Consider the following 26,898-nt stretch of genomic DNA (forward strand, 5'->3'; position numbering starts at 1 on the left):
TTTGAAAACAGTTTTATAAATCTAAATATTATACAAGAGCATGATGTGAACTGCCAGAAAGGGAAGATAAGGTTTAAATGCATCTTACAGTTCTTTTTAGTATGCTATGTTCACCACTGTGGTGTTTCTTGTCAGTAGTGGTCACACTCATTTAAAAGAATTGTTTTTAAATGTCATTTTTTATATCTGAGTATAGGTGTTGCTTGGTCTGTGATTTAAATTTTCTGACTTCTGTTAATATTTTTCTAAGAGAGTGCTTTTGAATGAATTTAGTATTAAATAGTATTAAAACAAAATATTTTTGTGTTAATCTTACCAGTAGAATTGCTAGTGGTCCGAGCCCTGTTGATAAGTAGATATTGGTAATATTTTAGGTTGACGTATAGATTGGGTGTACTTTTATCTAATATTATTCAAAAACATTTTGTATTAAATAATCTGATCTTAATATACAAATAGGGAATGTTTTGAAGAATCATTTTAAAGATTTATTTTTATTTTTTAATATACATTTTACATATTGTTGTGTTTTTGTTTGTTTGTTTTCTTCTCCAGGACGTAGCTGTTTAAATACATTCATAGATTGTAAAAAGGGACAGTTGTAATCATTTGGTTTGATCTCGTCAGTCAGGGTGAGTGGGGGCGCTGAGCTGTGACTGGGCTGGGGACAGCACCTCATCCCCTAGGCACATTCAGCAGAGCAAGCGCTGCAGGTCTGCTGCCCAGTCTGGCTCATTGCTTGAGCCCTGAGGTGCCCAATCCTTTTTTTCTCTGGAGCCCACCCCTCCCAGGTTGTCAGCTAGCCAGGTGCCGTCTGAGCTCCAAGAAACCCAATTCTTTTTAAAGCTCAGATGGAGAGTCACCAGACAGCAGTCCAAGAATGGGGGTGGGCTCTGGAGGAAAATAGGATTGGACCCCTCAGCTCAAGCACTGAGCTAGTCGGAGCAGCAGTGGGAGGCATGGCGGCCACGAGGCATTTCAGGGCTGAAGCACTCACTCTGCCCAGTGGGAGCAGCGAGCTGGTCCTGCCTCTAGCTCTTAGTCCTGCCCCTGCTCACCAAGCCTCTAGTGTCAAGTCACAGCTGTACATACGAAGGACGTCCAGATGGCTTTTTGTCTTAAGGTGTGACCGCCCCACTAAGCGGAACAATACCTAAGGTGATTAACATTTGTTCAGCTTACAGCATAATGTGCAACAAGGCTCCTACACAAAAATGTCAAGAGATGTGCCTGAAAACAAAACATATCATTTAACAGAACACTAAAAACCATAGGCTGAACAGAGACAATGGTTTTATAGCCCATTACAGATTGCCTGCATCCTCTACCTCTCTGCGTGCCACAGATAACAGTGACTTTCCCCTCTTTTGAATGATTTTATTCTTTAACATAATAAGGTCTATCTATTTTAACTTAGTTACTTGGTCTATACCTACCTCTGTTAACTTCTCTTTTCTCTACAAGTTACTGACCACTTACTTTAAGTGACCAATGTCATTTGTAGAGCTGTCTCTAGGGGTGTGCAAGGCCCAGGGCATATCAATTCATGCGGAGCCGGGGGGGTGGTGAGCAGCCAGAGAGTGAGGGGAAGGAGGAGGGTGGCACATGGCTGGAGTACAGAGCCAGTGGCACATAGCAGTACGGTACTGTCTGTGGAGCCCCCCAAAGTATGAATCACCCTGATTTGCACCCCCCTAGGAATGGCCCTGGTCACTTGCATAAAGGTATTAAACAAAAGTAAATGTTCATCTTAATATTTAGCTTAGGCTGTATCTTCTTCCCAGAACTGAGGAAAGGTATTTTGTACCTCCAAATTTTCCCAGAATCTCTCTCAAATGTATAGTTGGTCCAATAAATGATGCTACCCAGACAGGGAGTGATAAACTTATATATTACTCCTTAACTTTCATTAAATTAAGAGATCAAACATCTTTAGACTTTTATGGTAAAATACGTTTTCCAATACTTTCCTGTGAGACTTCCTGAATCTTTTTCAGTACTTTTTCAATACTTCAGTCCTTTTTGAATCTGGACACCTGAATTGGATACAACACTCTGAGGACACTTTTACCTATCATACAGTGTCTAGATATGACTGAGTGTGTGACCTTATTATATATAGGTTATTTACTCACACATAGCCTATTAAGAGATCCAGATGTCTTCATATCAGTAATCTGTCCCTAACAATATATATTAATCCCCAAATCTGACATCTGTAATTTTTAAGTCACTTAAAAAAAAATTAAAACAGATTCTTGAAAGCCATTAAAATACATCTACTGAATGATGGCTTTCTATTTAGGATATTTTTATATCGATCTGTTAGCCCAGTTTGAAGTATGTTTGTCATGTTTGCTTGGGTTTAGATTTTTAATTAAAATGTTGCGAGAGACTAATTGAAATGCCTGACCAGAAATTATAAATCACATTTTTATAAAAAAAAATTAAATCAACTCCATTAGCTTTTATTCACTTTTAAAATTTGTAATGCAATTAAAAAGTTACTTAAGATCTACTTTACAGAAACCCACATTGATTGTCATTAATTATATTTCCTTTCTTTTCACTCTTTGTTAATCAAGTCCTATTTCATCCACTCCATTATTTTACACAAGATTCATGTTAGCCAGACAAGTTTACAGTTACTAAGGTCTGCACATTGACCCTCTTAAAACACTGGTCTTGTATTAACTTTCAGTCAGCCCATTGGAATTACTTCATCTTTTCAAGATATTAAAAGTCAGCATAAGTATGTGGAGAGGCCCACAGAAAGTTATTTTAGAACTCTTGGACACAAGTAAACCAGAGCTATTGATTTTAAAAGTCTTGTTTCAGTAGCCTTTAAAAAGCAAAACAATCGAGGGTTAATTTTATAAATTAAGGTATTTCTTCTCCTCATCATATGATACAAATAAGCCATACAATTAATTATTTACCAGGTATTTATTTAATAGTTTGCATTCCCTGCATTATTTTTAAATTTCTATAGTTTCTAACTAACAATAGAAAAATCCTGACTTCTTTATTTTATATTCATTTTTAAACATTTCTCCTTTTTCCATTTAATATTCTATATTTAAAAACAACTTTCTATTGATCTTCTAGATTTTCACTCTTTCACAGTATTCTTTCCTTGGAGTGAGTCTGGCTTTTACGGCGCATTCTTAAACCGTTACCAATTATTATTCATATTTTAGTGTTTTAAATGGCTTCTTCTAGCTGATTTGACTAGCAAATTTAGTCCTTTTAAGCCAACAAATTAAGCCAGCAATTATATTGACTGTACTTTATTTGCACATAACAAATGTAATGCAGTCATAATCATTGGTACTTAAGCAACCACTACATTCTTGTTCTCTGATCATTTTTTTCTCCCCCTCTTTTCTTCTCAAGATGAGATCTAATATAGATTTCTGGCATTGTTTGAGTTAGGAAATAGTTATCTATATTTTTTCATTTCAAGGATGTTTGCATAGTAGTAGCACAAGGCGTTTAGAATGTGATAATTCAGTTCCCTCTACCCCTGCACAATATACATGGGTGCCAATGGAGACCAACAATCTAATTGCTAGTGTGATTAGTTGGACTATAGTAAAACTACAAATGTCTTTATTTGTCAGAACTTTAATTAATTGCCTTATGGTACAGAACAGATAAATAGGTACATTGTGTCCTTTGAATTTGAGATTCATGTACATAACTGGGATGCATTGAAAGTTATAACATAAAATGTGTCACATACTAGGTTTTATTTATAATGCATATTCAAGATGTTACTGGGGCCTTAATGGTCTGTGCCCTTTGGGTAACAGAAAAACACTTCAGAATAAAACGAATGCATTCTACTGAAAAAGACTCCAGGAATGATAACAATATGACTCATTTAATTGACCTTTAGACACAATATGCCAATGAACACACACACAAAAATAAATGTTTTTTCATATAATTTTCTAACCAAAAAAGAAAAGGCAAACTGAATAAATGGAAATCCCATTTTGTGATGCCATATTGAGTCCCAACTTGGATATTTTGTAATGCATTAAGCCTTATTTTCAGTATGACAGCCCTCTATCTCTGAGCAAGTGATCTACTATACTTACTCAAATTCAAGATGACCCCCCCACACATGCATTCAACGTGGGGGGAGGGGAAGCCCTCATCTTGGATTTGAGTACAAAGGGCAGGTAGCTACTGAGTCTCTGGCTGTGGCTGTGACCTGGACTTAGTCAGAGCCAAAGCCACAGACCTGTCCCCACCACCTCTCTCTGAAATCTTGCCTCTCTCTCCCTGCATCTTGCCACTTACCCTGAGTTTCAGCTTCAGCACCAGGTCCACTATGTCCCAGGGCATGAAGCACATGCTGGCTCTGGTTCTTGCACAGTCCCACAATAACAGCTCCTACAGCAGCAGCAGCTCTGATTGGGGCCACCAACACTGCAGCCATTGTTGCTTGGCCAGGTGGGGGCCAAAATTAGTATAGGCACTGTGGCTTGGGTTGAGTCAGAGCCAGACCAAGAGCCGCTAAGCAGGGTAAGCAGCATGGTGGTGAGGGTGAAGCAAGTGGAGTGAGGGGACCAAGGGACTGTGGTGGTGGTCAAGTTCTATAGGGGTCCAAAAACAGTTGAGTAGGCAGCAGGGGTGGAGCAACTGGTGAGGGAAATGGGCATTGAGGGGCAAGAAGAGTGTAGGCAAGGTGTGGAGGTCAGACTTCACTGCCACTTGCTGTATTACACTGGTGAGTGGGATGAATTTAATACAACCCTCCAAAAATTAGATTTTATACATGGAAAATAATAATGCATTTATAAATTTTCCATATATAGATTCTAATTACTAGGATGTTGTCTTAAGTTCAGAATTGTCTTGGATTTTACTGGTGGCAATATTAGGCTGTCATCCTCTCTGTGAACCCAGCCATAACATGAGGATGAGATGCATACTTTGCCATATTTCCTGACAGTACAGTAACTCTAGAGTGAAGCTTTCTATTTGTTATAAATATTTCTGCTTCCTTCGTCCTATTTTGCTTGTCTCGGTCACCCTGCTCAGAATCATGTTCCCCTTGACTTCTCTGTTCTTACCTTCTCTAATTTATGAATATGATAATCCTCATTCCCCCATGTGCTCAGTTAGATATGAAAATAATTCATAGCAGCTGCCAATTACTAAGGGAAGAATGGGACTGGCCCAACCTCTTGAGCATGTAAGTGCCATCCAATGGTTTAAATGAAGTAGAATGTACATTGCCCAAGAAGTCTGAGAAAAACATTCCTTCCTTTCTGTTTCAACATTAAAATAAGTTAGTTAACAAATATGTTACATTTGGAATATGCAGAAGAATTAAGTATTAGAGCTGGGCACTGTATTGGTATGGTAGAAAGAGATACAAAATGTATCTGCATGTTTTTGGCATTCTGTTTAGTTTTGGCATTCTGTTTGGTTTAAAATAGCATGCTTATAAGTGATCCTCTTCCCACGTGAAGGTTGAAGAAAGATAGTTTTTTGTGTAGTTGCTTGTATTAATTCAAGAATACCGGTATCTAATTGTGCTAGACATACTTGCTTCTGTTTCTTCAGGTTTCAGTTCTACATTCAGAGGAGTATAATACTTCTGTGTTAGTGACGTGTCCAATAACAAGTTAAAAAAAAAAAAAAAGAATAACGAGTAGGCGTAGGTCTTGGTTAAAGCATGGATACTTAAACTTCCAATCCTGGTGGCATACAATTTTGGAACATATACAAATATTGAATTAATTTAACAATTTTAAATATTTTCATTAATAAGTTGGAATTGGGAAAAACTCATGAATTGTATGTGGTTTTTGTGAATTGCTTTCCTAGTTCTAATAAGTACAAAAGGTTCCTTTTGTCATTTTCTTCAAAGGTAAATTGCTTGTAGATCAGTTTTCTAGTTCAGGCTTAACACGTTCAAATATTGCACATTCTGCTAAGGATAAACAAAGAACTTCGAGAATAGACAACAAAGTACTCGAATTTGCCCTCCACCATCAAAGGTTTTTTGTTTCTGGTTAATTATTAAAAATTCTTAGCTCTTAGTGTTGTACATTTTCAAAGCACTGAACCAATGTTAATTAACCTATTCAATTAAAACAAAGTAACATATTAAGCTGCATCTTAAGACTTCCAAGAATATGTCTGACACTAATTAGTGAAGCTTTGTTTAGTAAAAAGCTCCCTGCCTCTTAAAAGGTTATATTCCAACTGAATTTTCACATCACGGAGATAAAAATATTCCTAATGGTTGAAACCAGTACCTTTCTCACTCATCCACCAATCCTATAGCAGTTTAATCTTCTGGTATACAGCTTTGGAGGTAGGATCATTTGAGTCATCCACTGCTTAGATTCAGCTCCAATTGCTTTTGCCATCCAGAATTGTTTTGCTGCCAGGTTGAAAAAATTCCAGACTCTGGACTAACTCTGGGCTTTTAGAACTTCAGTTACTAGGAAACAAGGGTTCTTTTTTCCTTGTATACTGCAAATCTTTTTTTCTTAAATGATTTTTTTGGTTCATCATCATAGTAGTAATTCTACTCTACAGCAGGCATGTGAAATAGTAGAGCCATCAAAAAAAGATATAATAGTCCAGGATATGCCTCTCTTGCTCAAAGTTCCTCAAGCCCTGCTTCAAACATTTTTTGGAATATTTTTTTGCCAGCAAGAAGGCCCACAAATGATCTGCTGTAATCAAATAAAGAAGTCATGCTGAGAGCAGACTTCTGTCAGTAGTGTTTCCATCCCTAAAAATAATTCTTGATTGCAAAGCCACCCATAAAAGGTACATGGTCACATGCACAGTTCCCAAATGAACCATTTTCTCCTTCCCCAAAGCAATTGATTATTTGTCATTATGATTTGGGACCAAAGTTCCAGAAACCAATTTGACCTAAATCAGTTAAGTCTGATACTATAGCCAACCAGGTTCATCTTAAATCAATTTTGGCCATTTGGAAAATAGTTTATGTGCACTGAACTTTTGTTTTATGTTTAAATCAGTTTTGGATTACTTAAACTGGTTTCTGTGCAGCTTGCACCCTAGTCTATTAGCTCAAGGTCCACTTGAGAACTGAAAAAAAGCAGAAATCTGGACGATGATGATCAGTTTGATTAGTATTTGGGTACATAGCACCACTGACTGCAACACTAGCTACATAATGATTCCCAAGCATAGTTTCATAGTGCTTAGGGTCAGAAGGGACCTAAACAGATCATCAGGTCTGACCCCTTGCCCCAGGCAGGAACAAGTGCCAGTCTCATATCACCTCAGCCAAATATCTGTCCAGCCTCCTCTTGAAGACCCCCAAGATGGGAGAGAGTACCACTTCATTCCAGAGCCTGGCAGCCCTAACTGTAAAGTAATGTCTCCTGATGTCCAACCTGAACCTTCTGTCTAACAATTTGTGGCCATTATTCCTAGTAACCCCGGGTGGTGCCCAGGGGAACAGAGTCTCCCCCAGTTCCCACTGGTCCCCCCTGGTGAGTTTGTAAACAGCCACTAAATCCCCTCAGCCTTCTCTTGTGAAGGCTGAATAGGTTCAGGCCCTTTAGTGTTTCTTTGTAGGGCCTGCCCTGCTGCCCCTTGACCATGTGAATGGCCCTCCTCTGGACCCTCTCAATGCTAGCCACTTCCCTCTTGAAGTGTGGCACCCAGAACTAGATGCAGTACTCCAACTGTGGCCTGATCAATGCTGCATTGAGGGGAAGGATCACCTCCCTGGACCTGCTTGTGATGCAGCTGTAAATGCACAACAAAGTGCAGTTAGCCTTACTGACTGTTTCCTCACATTGGCAGCTCATGTTCGTCCTGGAGTCAACAATGACTCCAAGATACCTTCCTGCCACTGTGTTGACAAGAAGGGTGTTCCCCAGCCTATAGGTATGTTGTTGGTTCCTTCTCCTTAAATGCAGTACTTTGCACATGTCTGCATTGAATTCTATCCTATTCTCATCCACCCACCTCTGTAACCTGTCTAGATCTAGCTGGATTCTGTCCCTCCCCTCCAGCATGCCCACCTTGCCCCACGACTTGGTGTCATCAGTGAACTTGGACAGTGGGCATTCCACACCCACATCCAGATTGCTGATTAAAGATGTTGAACAGTACAGGCCTCAGGACTGAGCCCTGGGGGACTCCACTGCCCACATCCCTGCAAGTCAAAAATGACCTGTCCACCACCACTCTTTAGGTGTGACCATCTAGCCAATTTTCCACCCATCTGACTGTGTAGGCATCAATGCCACAGTCCCCTAGTTTTTTTTTTAAGAGAACGTGGTGGTAAACCATGTCAAAGGCCTTCTTAAAGTTGAGGAAGATGACATCCACCCCAACACCCTCGTCCAGGGACTTTGTGACATGATTATAAAAAGAAAACAGGTCATCCAGGCAGGACCTGCCCTCAATGAACCCATGTTGGTTGCTCCTGAGCATTACCTCCTCTGATAGGCCCTTGCAGATGTGCTCCTTGATAATTTTCTCAAAGATCTTCCCAAGGACTGAGGTAAGACAAACTGGCCTATAATTTCCAGGGTCCTCCTTTCTCCCTTTCTTGTAAATGGGGACCACATTCGCCCTTTTCCAATCCTCTGCTAACTGGCGAGTGCCCCACGAGCACTCATAGAGCCGTTCCAGGGGCCCCACTATGACCTCTGCCAATTCCCTCAATGCTCTCAGGTGAAGAGCATCTGGACCTATGGATTTAAACACATCCAGCCCATCCAAAAGTTCCCTAACTAGGTTATCCCTGATTCTAGGCATGGCAGTGCCTCCCCTGGGTATGTTCACAATTCTAGTGGGGGAGATGTCCCAGACTCTGTTCAGGAATGTGGAGGCAAAGAATTTGTTAAAGAGGTCAGCTTTTTCATTTGCTGCAATCACCAGATTGCCATGTCTTTCCTGTAGGGGCCCCATGTTACCTGGTGCCTTTTTCTTACTTCCTATGTATTGAAACAGGACTTTTTATTATCCGTAATTCTGGTTGCTAGCCCTAGCTCCATCCCTGCCTTGGCCTTCCTATTGAAGACTTAGGATAGGGATGGAAGTTACACATAAACCTATTTAAGTCATCAGAAACTGATTTAAACCTGTAACATAATAGAAGATCAGTGTATATAAACAGTTTCAAAATGGCTGAAAGTGGTTCAAGATAAACCTGGTTGAATGTAGTATCAGACTTAAATGATTTGGGTCAAACTGGTTTATGAAACTTCTGTCCAAAATCCCTTCCTAATTCAAGTTAAATCACAGTCCCCCAGCATCCCAGCATGCTTTCCAGTTGTGGGATAGGCACTATGGTCTGCTACAGCAGAAAAGAATTGGGGACTGGGGGAGAGAGAGAGAGGTAGGGACTGCCTCACCCCCATGCAAACCCTGCCTGGGACCTGGGGGGGGTTAAACCCCACTTACCCCGGTTAATCCTCCATTCCCCCAACTACACATCTGCCCTGGTGCTAAACTTACTGCTGGCTGAAACTGTAGACTACAAATCCCACAGGCACCTGGACGCAGGAAGAGGAAGTAATGAGCAACCCTGCAGAGTCCTGCTGCTATGATTCTGGACTGCAAATCCCAGAGGCTTCAGGGGCAGCAGGAAAAGGAAGTGCCAGAGATCTGTGGTCTAGCCCCCCCCACCCCAGCATCTGGCCTGAGCCACTGCAGGCATGTGGCTGCATTCCTGAATCAATGTCCAGTTGTGTCTCAGTTTAATCTTTGCAGCTTAGACTAACCTGTAAAATCTAAATTGATTCAGCCACAGGCTTTTTGACTGTCTGTACTTATCCCTAGAAATGCATCTAAAAGTTCATCACCTTCCAGTGTAACTTATGACAGCATCGCAAACTTCTATGCAAGCATGTGGGACAGAGAAGAAAGGAGATGCAAAATAATTTTCTTTGTACAAAGAAGCAGCGTATTCCCTTTATAGGACTGAAACAGATGCAGCTTCCATTTTTAGCACTACTTATAACTGACATGAATGGCAGGTTAGTTCTAACAACCATATTTGTGCTAAGAATAATAAAAGCAGAATTTTAGATAATACTGTCTGATGTGAAATATGAAAGTAATACCTTTTGCTGAAATTAAAAACTAAGGAAACTATGAATCAATTTTAACCAAATAAAAAAAAAATTATGAACTCTATCAAGAAAATATATGAGGTGGGTCATACACTATACTGTTTTAAAGACCTTCTTTACCATCATAGCCAGTAAATATTCACCTTTTGTTGCTATTTGTTCTGTGTGTGTAGTTTTATATACACACAAATTACAGAAGCAGTATTTTATTCCATGTTTAATAATTCTTATAAAACTGAACAATTTCTGTAAGATATAAACTTGATCAAATAATTTATAAATATACTGTTAAATATATCTATCTTTGTGCTCACTCTTCTACAGCTAATATCACTAGGCCAATGTAATACAGTAAGCTATGCTGAAAAGGGAAAATATTTGATAACTGTCTTAGCTCTGCATTCACACTGTGATCTTGCGTTTCAACCTCTTCCAGTCCCTTGCATATTCCTATACACTTAAAAGACAAGCTAGATTGATGTAGTTGCCCACTTCAAATCATATATAGTTCACCCCCATAAAAAACTACAAATACTGACTTGGTTTGTTAATAAAATTGTAAAGGCACCACACATCTTGAAGTCCCCAAAAGGACTTACACATCCCTAAGCAACACACTGGCAATCCACATGAAAAAAAATGAGAGTTCCCTTGTGCATGCTAGAAGCCTATAGTGGTATTAAATCAGTCTCTTTAAGTGTCATTAAATTCTGAAGGTTTTGCTGGCATTTGAACTTTGTTTGAAATGAAGTCTTAGCGGGACTTTGAGCTAAAGGAAAAATCCTGTTGCAATGACTAGTATTATTATCAATTTATCCTCTTTCAAGGCCTTCAGCTATTATGGTAGATTTTAATTCCATGGAAAGTATCAATTTAAAGTTGAGCAGTACTGTTTTGATCAACTAGATGTTTTGGGTCCTGTTTCAGTGTTCTTGTGGAACTGTATGTTTCAAGCCTTGTTAATACAGGATTTTATTAGAACATGCTCCAGAACATATTCAAAGTAGATTCATGAAAGTACTACAAATGTTATTTGAAGTATTTTTTTCTACCCCTCTACACCTTTTGTTATAACAAGATCTCTCTTGTGCTTCATTTCATAGCAGCCTATAGCATCATCTTTCTTATTTAGAAGAAAATATGGGGTTTAATTAACCTTTTTTACTTTAGTGCTCTAAAGTAGGGGGGGGTGTAATATGCTTGTGCTCATCCTATGAAATGCTCACAACTGTCTGTATTGAAGAGGTACTTTACAAGATTTGGTTCTGAAAGTCTGAATACATATCTGATCACAGAAATTTATTTTTTTAAATGGAGAAAACTGGAAATATATTATAAAATGTAAAAATCTTGAGCTGTAGTTTAATTAATATATATATATATATTGTTATCAGCTTTGCCCTTCTCTGTTTTCTAGGCTGATGACTGAGGATGAGGAAAAGATTGGCAAACTTTGTGTTACTGACTAAAAATTAGGGATGTCAATTAATTGCTGTTAATGAGTGTGATCAATGTGTTAATTGGTTCTTGCATTAATTTTTTTAAATGTGTTAATCACATGTGGTTTTGGAGCCTGTGCCCAGGCTCTGCTCCAACACCATCATCACCACCCCTGGGCTGCCCAGTGGGGCAGTGGTGGAATTTCAGAGGACTGCAAGGCATCCCAGGTGTGAGCTCCAGGCTGCTGTAGCCTTAAGGGGTGGGTGAGTGTGGGCACAGAGACACAGATGGACTCAATGAGCAGCCACAGCATGCACATGACTAGAAATGCAGCCTGGCAGCATGTACAGCAGTGCCCATCAGGGAAGTCTGTCGAGGTGAAGGTGCAGGAGGAAAGGGAAGGGATAGAGGTGGCAGATGGAGGCCCCCACAGTGAGGGAGGGAGTGGAGCAGGGGCAGGGGTTTAGATGAATGGGGCCCCAGGGCAGGTGCAGGTCATGGGGCAGAGCCATAGGCAGCCCATCCAGGGGCACAGGGGGGTTCAGCTTCCTGCCACTGTGTGCACTCTGGGAGGAGGCATGGGGGGCATGTGCCCCTGGATTTCTGTGCAGGGCAGATGCAGGCTGCCTTCTGTGGGCTGGGGCTCTGCACCATGCTACTTTTGCCCTGGGAGCCACATGCTGGCCATGCTGTGCGTCCCCTGCCTGCCTGGTGGTGGGGGGCATAACATGGCATTGCATGGCTCACGAGTGAAAGACACCATAGTACAGAGCCCCAGCCTGCAGTGGGAAACCTGCCTTTGCCCTGTGCACAAATTCAGGGGGTCACATGCCCCCACATGCCTCTCCTGGGTGTGTGCACAGCAGCAAGGAGCTGTGTCCCCCTGCACCCCCGGATAAGCCACCTGTGGCTTCATCCCGTGACCCACCCCAGCCCTGGGACCCCATTCACTTCATGCTCTGCCCCTGCCTCTTCCCCACTCAATGTGGGTGCCTCAATCTGGCCCACCCCCCATCCCTTCCTCTCCACAAACTTACCTGCTGGGCACTGCTCTACACACAGAGCTATGTTTTCTGTAGGGTTACCATATTTCCAGTGTGTGTGTGGGGGGGAGGGGGGGTAATATGATTGTGAGGGGACAGTGATATGCCTGCGTCCTGTATCTGCCCCTGGCCCTCACTCCCAAGCCACAGCCCGGCTGCTGCCCCTCACTCCTGACCCGCAGTATCCAATATCCTGGCAGGGCGTGTAAGGACCCCTCCTCCTCAGGCTCCAAACCCCACATACACACCCACAGCCCCTCACACATTCACAATGTCCTCCTCCACGCGCACACCCAACACCCACCCCCCAGCCATGCAAAGTATCTTCATAATTTTGAGTTTTTAGCTGTGCAATTAAAATCGTGATTAATTGTGACTAATTTTTTTTTAATCGTGCAACTAATTACAATCAAATTTTTCAGTCATTTGACAACCCTATTTAAAATGCATTTACAAAGATATTTTAACTGGTTTTCAAAAGTCTCAGGGACCTGTCTTCTACAGTATGGTGCCTTTGTAAACTAAATTAGGGCTGCCTCTTTAAAGTACTCAGAGTGATTGGTTCCTTTCAGGATCAAGCTCATATAACTTTCGGGTAACATTGATATAGAGCAGGGCCAAGAAATATAAAAAAAAACTAAAACCAGAATAGATTCATATATGTTTTATAAAAAGTTTGACTAGCAGAATTGCATCATTTTTATTTGTAAAGTGGATTGTAACTACAATTTTGAGGAAAATACAAAGATTATTTTATCCATTTGTCCTGTTTGCCACAATGTGTTCCAGTTCTGTTTCTAGAGAGATTTTTTCTAGTCTATTGCTACTAAGCTGTCTGGATCTGGATCACTATTCCTAACTGTGACATCCCACACGCATGATATTTAGCTTAATATCTCATTCTTGACACCTGTTTTTGGAAGTGGGATTGATTGCACAGTCTTTATCATGGCATTGATTTGATCTTCTACTCCCTCCCTCTCCAGTTACTTAGAAAAGTTCCTTTTAGAGTCTATTTGCCTCTGTGTACTCTATTCTCCTCCCTCCCCCCAGTTTAATCTATCAGAATCTCATGAAAGAAAGCAGGGAGACAGACTTAACACTTCACTTTTTTAGAGAACACAAAAGAGTGAACGAGCTAAGGAATTCAGTACGCTGAATGAAATCCCCTCCTCCATCTGAATCTGATCTCACCCTATCATATAAGTACCTAAATTTGGCCCTAGTCCTTTAAGGGGATAAAGATGCTTTCTGCCTCCCCTTCACTTTTCAGTGGCTTTCAGTAATACCTAAAGGAGCTGTGCTCCCTTTTTAAGGAGGAGATGTGTGGTTGATCAGGTGATCAGCTGAAAATTTTAGAAGAAGACTGCATCAAAGTCAGTAGAGCAATTGAGATGCCTCAGGATGCAGACAGAAATGGCATTTGTCGCATGACCAGCCACTTAAAAGAGCTCTACAGCTACGCTCTAATAAAAGTGCATGGCTGCAGAGCACTTTAAAAGTCTCCAATTGCACAACAAATTAACCCTCATTATATGAGAGTTCAGATGAAGGCACTACAAATAGAGTGCCTTCATTAACTTGTGTGTGATCAGGCAGCTGCGCTGATGAAGCCCAGCCTGCCCCCAGTGCTGTCTGCATGATGGTGGGTGTGCGCAAGAGGGAGGGGAGGGAGACCAGGCTGGGCTTTGTCCAGCCTGTGCTAGAGGGGGTTGGATTGGAGTCCCCTGCCTTGGGGAGAGGACGGGACTCTGATTCTCCTGCCTCCACTCCATTGCAGGTTGGGCAAAGCCCAGCCTAAGCTCCCTTCTCTGCGTTCTCCCCCACTATCATCATGCAGGCAGCACTGGAGCTAGGAGGGACAGGACAGGGGTAGGGGAAATAAGCTGTGTGCCTGCAGCTCCTCGATCTCCAACCCTCATAACCCAACAGCGAATGTCTGTTGGGTCAAGAGGGTTGATCTAATTCATGGCACTTTCTGTGAAACAACAAGAGTTAGACCATGGAGCTGCATGTCTGTCAGCACCCTCAGTTTTAAACAGTTAATTACTTTGCCCTCATTTTCCAGACAAGATTCTTACTATATACTATGTTCCTTATGGGCTTTTTAGCTTAAAGAAGAGATGACTGAAGGGGGATATGACAGTAGTCTATAAAATCATGAATAGCATGGGGAAAGTAAAGGGAAATACTCTTCACCATCACTCACAATACCAGAACTAAGAGCAATACAAGAAAATTTTGAAGAAAAGAGTTTAAACATAACAAAGAGAGTCTTTTTACATGTGCAGTTAACTTAGAGCTGTTTGACACAAGATATTATAGATGGTGTTTTAATCAGATCCAAAAGAGGATTATTCAAATGTGTGTAGGATAGGTCCATGTATGGGTATTAAACATGATAGTTATTTTAGGTCTCTAAATGCTGCAAGTTATAAGGGAAGAGCACAGGGATCCAATTAGTCTGGATAGCCATTGCAAAATATTTTTCCCCTTAGCATCTGTTTTCCTTCCCTGTGAGATGCAGAATACTTGGCTAGATTGACTTGTGGACTGACCTGATATGGCATCTTGCATGTTTTTGTTTCTTACAATGCACAATGAATGATCTAATTTGCAACAGTGGTTACAAATAATGCATATAAAAACAAGTAATATTCATAACCAGATACAGACTTATTCATTGAATGGTCAGAAAATTGAACCAATCAGATTGATTACAGCTATTAAAAAATATATCAGTTTTACTTTGCATTATTTCAGAATATATATTATTTGTGAAATGCCCACTTGGTTCAAAATATAATTTCAAACAGAAAATTCTGTATCAATTTACTCAAACCATAGAGAGCAAAATGAATAGTCTCCAGAACTCATATGTTCCATTCTTCCTAAATGATTCAAATTTCCCATCCTTCTTTTAACTTCTTCCCTCTGATTGATATCCAAAATATGAAGAGAAATAAATAAAAATGTGCTCTAGCAGGGATCGCTTTCATCCCCATTACAAGGAAGAATAAGTAGAAGGGGAAGGGATTTTTAAGAGGGTGACTACAGACTGGGAGGCTCTGTCCTTACAGGAATATAAGACCCTAGCAATAAAGGGTAGAAGGCACTGCCAGGCTCAGGGTCAGTGAGGACCTAATCAGGGAACTTCTGGTGGGACTAGATGTGTTAAAATCAGCAGGTCCTGATGATCTCCACTCCAGAGTGCTGAGGGAATTAGCAGAGGTCATTGCGGGACGCCTGGCACAGTTTTATGAGCACTCACAGTGCTCTGGCGACGTGCCGGAGGACTGGAAAAGGGCCAATGTGGTCTCCATTTTCAAAAAAGGGTGGAAGGAGGACCCAGGAAACTACAGGACCGTTAGTCTTACTTCGGTCCTAGAGAAGCTATTTGAGAAAATTATCCAGGAGCACATCTGCAAGGGACCAGCAGGGGGGATCATGCTTAGGGGCAACCAACATGGGTTCATTCAAGGCAGGTCCTGTCAGACCAACCTGGTGGCCTTCTACAACCAGGTCACAAAATGCTTGGATGCAGGTGTTACGGTGAATATAGTCTTTCTGGACTTTAGGAAGGCCTTCAACACTGTCTTTCACCCCATTCTCATTAAGAAATTAGGCGACTGTGGCATCGATGCCTACACAGTCAGATGGGTCTCAAATTGGCTGGAGGGCCACACCCAGAGAGTCATGGTGGATGGGTCTTTTTTGACTTGGAGGGCTGTGGGCAGTGGGGTCCCCCAGGGCTCAGTCCTCGGGCCCACACTGTTCAACATCTTCATCAGTGACTTGGACAAGGGGGTGAAAAGCACCTTGTTCAAATTTGTGGATGAAACTAAGATATGGATAGAAGTGGGTATGCTGGAGGAGAGGGACAGGTTGCAACTAGATCTAGACAGGTTACAGGGGTGGGCGGATGAGAACAGGATGGTATTCAATACTGACAGGTACAAGGTAATGCACCTAGGGAGGAAGAATCAGCAGCATACCTACAAGCTGGGGAATTGCCTTCTAGTCAGCACAGAGGCAGAAAAGGATCTTGGTGTCATTACTGATTCCAAGATGAACATGGGCTGTCAATGAGGGGATGTGGTCAAGAAGGCTAACTGCACCTTGTCATGCATCCACACATGCACCACGAGCAGGTCCAAGGACGTGATCCTCTGCCTCTGTGGAACACTGGTTAGGCTGCAGTTGGAGTACTGTGTCCAGTTCTGGGTGCCACACTTCAATAAGAATGTGGACAGTATCAAGAGGGTCCAGAGGAGGGCCACTTGCATGATCGGGGGCAGCAAAGCAGGCCCTACGAGCAGAGGCTATAGGAGCTGAACCTGTTCATCCTCCACAAGAGAAGGCTGAGAGGGGATCTGGTGGCCATCTACAAACTGGCCAAGGGGGAGAATTTCTGTTCCCCCAAGCACTACCGGGAGTAATGACTACCAGGAGACACTACTTCACAGTCAGGGTGGCTATGATCTGGAATCAACTTCTAAGGGAAGTGGTACTTGCTTCTACCCTGGGGGTCTTCAAAAGGAGCCTAGATAACCACCTAGCCAGGCTTGTTTGACCCCAGCATTCTTTCCTGCCTATGGCAGGGGTTTGGACTTGATGATCTGCTCAGGTCCCTTCTGACCCTACCGATTATGGAACTATGAAACTCCAGCAGCAGAGGAAAGCAAAGCTCCTGGAGGAGAAGGCTAGACCCAGGAAATTGATGCTGTGAGTAGGTTTGGGGATACACTAGTTGAATAAAACCAGGTAGACCTTAAGAGAGACCAGTATACTATAGGCTCATTAAAAGAACCATGAAGGGGTTAAAGGAAAAGGACTCAGGAGAGACTGATTAACAATCCAAAGGGAGAAGTCTGTCTATTAAGAAGCCACAGGAAGCCACCCGAAAGGAGGCTCAATCAGGAAAGTCCTGTCACCTCTGCAACCAGTGAACTAGTCCTTTGGTGACCAGTTCACTGAATTAGCATCAAGATATCAGGTGAGTCGAGCAGGAAAGCTGAGAAGGATAGAGAGACCTAGTTGGAGTGGGAACTGTAGGGCGCCTATACAAGTGCTCCAACACATTCTCCAAACAAACTTGATTAATTAAGTCTGCTGGAGCGTTCTAATCAGAATGCTTCAGGGTGTTGCAGCATCTCAAGTATTCAGCATCCCCACATTTCAAATGGTGACGGGTGTCTTTTTAACTAAAACTCAACAACTGAGCTTTAGTTAAAGTGCCCTTGCTGCCATTTTGAAATGTGGAATGCTGAATACGTGAGACACTGTGGGCATTTAATTAGAGTGGCTCCCAAAAGCCTCCTGTTCCCACCCCGCCCTGGAGCACATGTAAAAATGTGCATAAATACTATGCTCTGGAAATGAGGACATTGGTGACTGGGCAGAGTATACACACATCCTATGCTTCCCCTTATTTCCCTTAACTCCAAGCAGGTTACTGATTCCTTAGTCCCACTAGATTCATCTGAGTGGGGAATCAACTCTCACACATTGACTCTCTGCTTCTGGAAACTTACTATTCTGTTCAAATGCTGCATTCTTCTACACTCCCCCAACCTTCCCTCCCCCTAGATGTCCAGTATGACCCATAATATATTTTCTTAGGCTTTTGGAAACTCATGATTTAGGGAAGTAAAGGTCAGGACAGCAGAAATGGCAAGAGCTGCTAAGGTTCTAAGATGAATTTCAGAAAAGTGAGGTCAGTTCAGTTTATGTTCAGGGTTGATTTTTGAGCCATTTTTTCAGAACTAGTTGATTCGTTCCTGGCTTAAATTAACACACCAAGGAAATGGAGTGTCTAAAAGGTCAGCAGAAGACACAGAATAAGCCTTCCTATGAGGTATAAGCCATATTGGTAAAGGTATTTTATTTTTAAAGTAATTCTTTGGGCTTGGCACTATTTGGATTAAAAATCATGTATCATCACCATATAGTGCTGGTGGTGATGTTTTTCCTTGATCAATTAAGGAAAAGAGTTAAATGGATATCCATTATGGAAAATTCAAAATGTGAATTTGGTAACAATGTAAGTTGCTTCTCCTAGTCTTTAATTTGACAATCCATGATATAAATGGGGTTAATTTCTAAAATTAATTTTTCTACTGTGATTGAACTTTTAATCCGACTTGGGCTGTATGTATTATGGAAAATTCTCTCTCAACGTCTTGATTTTTTTTTTTCCCCTCAGTTACTTCTGACCAGATTTCAAACGTTTTCAGATACCAAGTATTCTAATCCACTCCTAGAGCAAAACATGAACTGCAGAAAGAAACCAAGTTGTAATTTTGCAAACTTCCATTAAACCTACAGAAACATACTTTTATGAGCAGAATCAGTCTTTATAAAAATATGGTCTAGGATATATTATTACCCTTTTTTTTTTAAAGTATTATCTGGAGAATTAATTGCTTTGACTTCTTGTATTAATATATTTTTTCAAGACTGGTCTGTATTTGTTTTGATTTGTATCAAATAATAATGATGATGATGTTGATAATAATAATAATCTTCTTCCCATGCACTGCTATTTGTCACAATTTACTGGAAACCAGGAAACAAGACCCTTTAAGAGGAAATGTAGTCATGACTGGAATGTTAAAACTAGTAAGTATAAGCTATTTTGGAAAGGTCAAGTGGCAGAAAGAAGAGGGAGTGATGCATTGCATGTCATCCCTTGCATTACTGGGCACTTTTATACGTGCTTCTGGTGTTGAGGGTGTGTGTGCTTTAATTAGAGTTACAAGATCAAACACCAAATAGCTTTGATGAGATGCAAAAGTTGCTATTCAAGTATGAAGCAGCTGTGAAAGTCAAGAAAAGTATAGTTGATGAGTGAAAGAGGGGGCAACTGACTATTTTATATTATATATTCATTGGAACGGAGACTGGAATCTTGACCCACTTCCTTGGGTGAATGTCCTAACTGCTGGACTATTCTTGGTCTCAGTATTTAAATAGTCCATGAAATATAGATCAGCTTCAAGAAGAGAAACTAAAAATCTCATCCTCAACCTTCCCACTTCCAACACTTTGTAGCCTGATGTTTGGGAGGCAGATGTGTGTTTGAATCTTCCTCATCAATAGAGAGTGTTGAATAACTTTTTCCCAGAGCCTGGTAAATACGCTGATGCACAACATGGCCCTTTCTGTCAAGAATTTTTGCAGAGCCCATTCTGTTAGGCATGCTTTGAAAACATGCATGAGATTAGGTCCAGTGGGTAAGAACACCTGCTTTGCAACCTGATGGGGTTTGGGCCTGAAACAGATGCTTAACTATTCAACATGATAAACATGAAGCTGTTCCTGCAGAGAGATCTACAAGTAGAACTGTACATAACCAGAAACACCTTTCTGTGGCATAACAAAGCACCTAAGAATGTTATGAACCTTCAGGTTTAGGCATCAGCCAAGGGAGAGTTTGAAGGATTTCAGTTATGAAGTTCAAAATCTAAAGTAGGAGTTACACCTCTTGTGGACCTCTAAGTCTTTGCCTTTAGGAACAAATTTTGCAGGTCATACTTCAATTATAGGCAAACCTATCCCAGGAGACAGTAAATCTGGCAAAGACAAGAGAAGTTATGCTGACTAACCCATGTGAGCTCCCAGTGCAATGTTTTTATTAGAAAGAACTAATATGATCTTTGGAACATTCAGTTGAAGTAGGGAGGTTGCAATAAAGCTATATTTCATACTGTTGAAACCATTCCTGGAGTATCTTGTCCTGTTCAAGAAGTCATAGAGCAAATTTTAGGAGAAGGTTTAGAAACAGCTATGAGTATGAATATGACTTAAAGGTTTGAAATAATGCCTTTTTTAAGTTAGAGGAAGGTAAATTTCAAACATTTTAGCTTATTAAAGAGAAAGCTAATGGGCGTGGGGAGGGACTCGATCACTGTTTATAAATTCAAGTAGGGGAGCATATCTTTAAGTCTTACCAGATCAAGTTATAACAATATCCAATAGATGGAGTGGAAATTAGATTAGTTCAAACAAGAAAAAGTCAAATTTTTAATAATAAGGGTTTTAAATCATTAAAGAACACTTAAGTGCTGTTTGAGATTCTTCAGTACAAGAAACCCTCACTATCTGTGGGTTCAGCATTCATGGTTTCAAATATTCATGAATGCCAAACCTGCATCTTAACTACACTTAAAGGAGCTCCTCTGGAGCTCTGTGCTTGCCACTGCTGGGCTTCCGCCACTGCCGCCGCGCTCCCACTGCCACACTTCATTGCTAGTGAACTATGCCCCCACCCCCCCAAGCCACTGGAGGCACTGAGTTCATGAATACAGACTGTTCATGGACTTAGTGCCTTATTTGCGGATTTCACCATTCGCAGGAGATATAAGAATGCATCCTCCACAAATGGTGAGGGTCTCCTGTACTGGTAATTTTAAATCAATATTATACTTTTCCTCTAAAAGACAAAGTTTGGTGTTCAGTTTAGACTTAATTCGGGGAAGTCCTTGGGTCTGCTGTATACAGGAGGACAAACTACGGAATAGACATGATGTTCCTTCTCTGCTTCTTGATGAATGAACCTTTAAACATAGTATATTTTTCTCAAGTATTGTGGCTGATCTGATCATTTCACGTATATATTGATTAAAATACATTGTGTGTGTCCTAGTTAGCATGTCTCAAAGGGCAACTGCAGCAGACTAAATAACAAAACAAATAAAAGAGAAATTTATATAAAAAGCTCCATAGTAAGTGCGTCTTTTGATAGTCTTAACCAATTCAAATGTCTCCAAAACTGAACAGAGCAATAATGCATAGCATTATAAATGTGCACCACATGAGAGGGAGACGACAGATTATTCTAGCTACGTATAGTGGTAGATTCAGGACTTGGCAAAGAGTGGGGTGGGAGCAGCAACCAGAACCGCAGGGGTGGCTGTACCCTGCTCCCAGCCACCTCCCGCTCTCCCATCCACTGGTGCAGGTAGACCACACTGTGGGAGTCTCCGGGCACTTTATAAAGTCTCCAGAGTAAGCAAGAAGTCTCCACTTCTCTTCAGTGCTCAGTCATGCCCTTTCCCCTCCTCTTTCCCATTTCCCATCTCATCACTGCTGATTTTCCTAGGGTGGTGCAGACCTTCAGATCCACTGCTGCTCCAGCTTGGATGTGTGGGGTCTAGACTCAGTTAGGACAGTGACTGCAACAGTGGCAGGATAGCAGCAACAGGAAACCCACCTCCCTGTCCATCACTGCTTCCACTATCCAGCTGAACTCAAAATCCAGGCAGCCTTGCTGGAGTGGGCAGGAGTGGCACATAGGTTTCCTCTGCTCCTGGACAGCAGGGGAAAGCAGCAGTGGCAGGTGGTGGGGGACTGGAAGTGATATGACTTGGAACATGGAAAGCAATGTAGGGGGGGGGGATTCTTGCTTACTCTGGGGACTTTTTAGTCACCAGAGGTTCCTCGTATGTGGTTCAGTCCAAAAGTGGAGTACAGCCACATCGCTGTCCACCCTCTGGATCTGCCTTGGCTTCACAAATTAAATTCATCCCCTGTACTGTAAACTTACAAAAAGCCTTTTTTCTTTTTTGGAGGCAGGAGTCAAGATTGTTGCTGAAGGTGCATGCTGTGATGAACATTTGGCATTTTCTTTTTTTTTTCTCATTCCTTATCTCTATTCTGAATTTTTTATAGATTTTTATAGACTTTTTTTTTAAATGGCATTTTCAAGTGTGTATAAAGCACAGTTAATTTTCCAATAAATGCATGCCTACGAGCTTCAAAGTCCCTTATTTCTTCATGTTTCTGAACCTCTATATTGGAGCAGTTGGGAAGTATGTTTATTATTTACTTATTTTTTATTTTATATCTAGATCTAGATCTAAATATCTAAATAGATTATAGATAGATCTATAATCAAATCAAATCTAAACTAAATAGACTACTAATAATAGACAAATAATAAACATCATCTCTCTTTATATATCTCTATATCTTTAGCGATATAGAGATATATATGTAACCAAATCTAAACTAATAATAAACATTACATTTATCTATCTCTATAGATAGATATAGAGATATCTCTCTATATTATAGATATATTGATTCTAGATGTATAGATATCTCTATCTACCTATTTATAGAGATAGATATATATCTTTCGCTTGTACTAAGCAAATCACTGATCCTGTCTGCTTTTGAGAAACTATTTTTCTCACAGCCTACTCCTTCCATAATTTAATCTCAAAATATTCTTGTCTACATGGGATTCTTTGTATGCTAAAATTCTTTCCTTTTTTCTCTGTTTTATTTTATTCTATAAAATCATATGTTGTCTATAAATAATTTTACAAAAATAGCAGCTTTTTTGTGGTTTTATTCTGAGTATTTTTTGTTTTTGCATGTGTTTGTTTAATGTGTTTTCAGATCTCTGCCTTCATTATATGCTATTGTATATGCATAAAAAAGTCTGAGAAACTCTGCTTTTGGATAGCAAGCAAAATACCAAGTGTTTAATTGAATTTATTTTGAGGACATTTCAAATCCCCCCCCAAAATGTATTTGGAGACACTTTTATAATATGACCCATTTAAATAACCCATGTGTGACAAACATTTTACAATGTGTTGACCACCTTGACAGCAATAATGTTAATGATTTGATTTCTTTGCATGTGTTTTTCATAGATATTTTAGCTGTTCTTCTAGTGGTAACTAGTCACATAAATCATTTAGTCTTGTTTCTGTGCCTTGATTGGTGAAGTATAATTCCTGTAATCAAGACACAGTCTTAGGGAAAAAAAAAAAAACCCTACTAAGGGGAGATTTCAGTATCTCTGAGACAAATAACAGACAAAACTGAGTTAAAGCAATGTAAACCTTCCAGGCTGCAAAGATCTTCCCTCAGGCTTCATACTTTATATAGAAAAAAATCAATCTGCTGTAGAATTTGTTGCATTGGTGCACAATTTAAATACAATAGAGCTATTCTCCACATGCTATCCTAGTTATAAAAATAGTTGTATAATTGTCTACAAGGCACTATCTCTGTTGTACTGTTGCATGGCACAGATACTTCTCCTCTGCCCACACTGCACTGAAGCATGCACCAGCACCGGCACACCTCACTACACACTACTGCACTGCACAGGTACAATCACCTCGTATATACATCTCCTATATCCCCTCTGGTGTGGCACTGAACATACCTGCCACTCCTGGTGTGAAGGCAGGAACAGTGGCCAAAGGAGGGAGTGGAATCCTATTGCAGCCAGAGCAGTGGGGAGAATGGAAGCTACGTGAGAGCCTGGAGGACTTACACATTTATCTTTTTGTGGCTCCCCAGTTGGACTGCCCTGACCTATTAATACATATTTGGTGTACTGCAAAATAATCTGGCATATATATATTTAATTTGCTATTTGCGAGTGAACTTGCAAACATAACTTTCTGACAACAAACAAAACTCAGGTACTGGAAACATTTCAAATGCTAAACAAGCATGTGTTATTGGCTGAAGGAAACTTTAATTTATAGATTTGAACAAGCATGGACATTTATTTTATATATTTGCCTTTACTTATGAAGAGATGTATGGAAGAAATAGAGAAATCCTTCAGTGGCTATTAAATATAATGGTTCAGCCCAAACCTCAACCTCAGGACATCCCTAAATCTATGACTGTGGGTGCTAGGAGGGTATAACAGAGAATTGATCACTCTATACCTGCCTTGTTTCTTATACCCTTCCTCTGTATCATCTGCTACTTGCGACTCTTGGAGCTAGGATTTTGGATTAGATCAGAGGTTTTCAATGTTTTAAAATAAGTGTAGCCCTGGCAGCCCCCTTTTTAGGAAGTGTATGCCGGGGGGGGGGACATCAGCTGGACGCCAAGTGGGGGCGTGGAGAGTGGCGGCAGTGCAGGGTCTGTGCAGCCCTGCTCTCACCCCACCCCAGCCTTGCTCCTGTGAGGCAGTGGCATGCGGTGGCAGTGCTCCATCCTCGCCTGCCCCCACATGCCCCCCATTGACAACCCCTGGATTAGATGGATCTCTGGTCTGACATAGGATGGCAACTTTTCTATTATGCTTTCAAAAAAAACAACAACCCCCCCTCCCCCCCAGATGCTGAGAGGGTAGTATAACTAACGCCCTGTACAGATGTTCCAGGGATTAAATCTGCAATCAGGGTGCTTACTTTAAGTGGCATAATTGAAGATTGGGTGATGATTGTACAGATGTTCACTGGTATTGGGAGCCTAATCTAAGTCAGTCATGGGGGGGACTGAGGGACAACCAGGCTTATGAGGGCTAACCAGTCCACAGAAGGGGATTATTCCTCTGGGGGTGGGAGGGAATGGTCAGAGGGCTAAAGATATGTGGGACGGGGGTGAGAACAGCAAAACTTTGGGGTGGGGTTGCTTTGCAAATACATACACCGGTTTCCAGGACTTGATCTAAAACCATGCACTTTAAGCCATGTGACTGTAGATCAGGTCTTGTGTGCATACATTCACCGCTGCTGGGAGCCATGCTTGGAATGTGACCTTGTTTGTCCAGTGCTGCAGTGGTATGCACATTCAGGTTAGATCAGGCATGGGTTAGCCTTTACTATGTAATTTCCCTTCTAGGTGAATTAAAGTTAGATTCGGTTGACCATTTTTTGCATATTCTAACCGCCCCGGACATAGGTACATATTTGTGTAAAATGTTGATGCATAGAAAACAAATAAGATAAGGCTAAATAAGGTGTAAATTAATTAATTTTCCCCCTAAAATGAGTGTGTTATGTGCCATACAATTGCTGCCTGAGTAGACTAGACCTATGTGATTACGGTTTGTAGGGGGAAATACCGTTTTCCAGTATGTGAATGTAGGTGAAATTCTGTTCCCACTGAGGTGAATGAATGTCATTTCCCCAATTCAGCGGAGTAAAAAAAATAACTCCCCTTTGTTTACCTAATATCTTAAGTGGGGCACTTTTAATTTTCTGATTTATATTTGAGATTTTTATCTTAATTACCATATTTATTTGTTTTTGTTTTCCAAAGATTCTTTTACAGTGTTGGCTGCTTGCTTTTCTCCACAACTGTGTTGAACCCAGTGACCAAGGTCTACAGTTAATCTAATTACTACTTGACTTAACTCCATGTATTGCTAACACTTAATGGCTTTTTCTATTCTGTGTTCTCAAAATAGATATGTAAGTCAATGTTTTATGAGCATTTAATTTATCTGTTGTTTGATTTACTTATAGTGCACTTGAATGCTTAAAACATCATCCTTATCTGTCTTCTCTCAACTTTTTTTCTCAGCGACTTTTGAAAGAAGTGGTAATAAAGGTTGAGATTCAGAGAGGCCCATTAGGCATATAAAATAGTGGAATGTAGATGCCAATGTCTAAAAGTATGTTCCAAATATCCCTACTTCCTGCAGCAACCTCAATTAATTCAATGCCTCTATTTTGTGTTGTGAAGTTTCACAGGTACCGATGTGTGTGTGTGTGTGTGTGTGTGTGTGTGTGTGTTTTAATAACTAGAGAAGACCTTTGGCCTAAGCAGCTTTGTGCATCACTCCTTTCCTAAGTTTCATTGAAATTCTAAACATGAGGAAGTGGTAGCAAAACTAAAAAAACCAAAAAGAAAGTTCAGCTTTATCTTTTCTATATTATTGGCTAATTATAGATGACCCTTTGCTCATCATCTGGACTACTTGAATTGCCCTTCAGAAGCATCTCTCTCCATTGGTTGTGAAGAGCCTAGGGCCAGGTATTGCAATGTTAAGCATTGCAATGCCTGAAGATCTCAAAAAAAAAAAATTATTAGTCCTCAACACTACACTGAATTGTTGGCTCTTTTTTTGTACAGCTTTTTGTTTGGTGTTGGAAGAATGCATTATTATAGAATATAATTTATAATACAATTTACATTTACATTTGTTAAATGAATATTTATCAAGTGACTTTTTAAGCTCACAAATGTTGACTGCAATATCAGTGGGTCAGTATTAATAATTGTGCCATATGTCAGTACATTTCTGAACCAGGTGGTTGGCAATCATTTATAGTGGTTTCCAAATGGGCACCGGTTTAGTGACAAGATTTATCTCTCCAGTAATGTGTATATATTTTACGAGCATTCCCTGTTCTTGTTCGACTTTGTTTTTTGGTTCTAAATACCAATTAAAGCGTAACTAAATCACCATTCTGAAATGTGCATTCAGTATTAAACATCTAGATCTTTTTAAACAAAGAGGAAGGCTGGTGGTACTGAATCTAGTGATGGCATCAGTATTAGAACCATTTATTCTACAAGAATACAGGTAAGGACTGTGCATA

Source organism: Crocodylus porosus, unplaced genomic scaffold (assembly GCF_001723895.1).
Source record: "Crocodylus porosus isolate Cpor-Errol unplaced genomic scaffold, CroPor_comp1, whole genome shotgun sequence".
Classification (NCBI taxonomy): Eukaryota; Metazoa; Chordata; order Crocodylia; family Crocodylidae; genus Crocodylus; species Crocodylus porosus.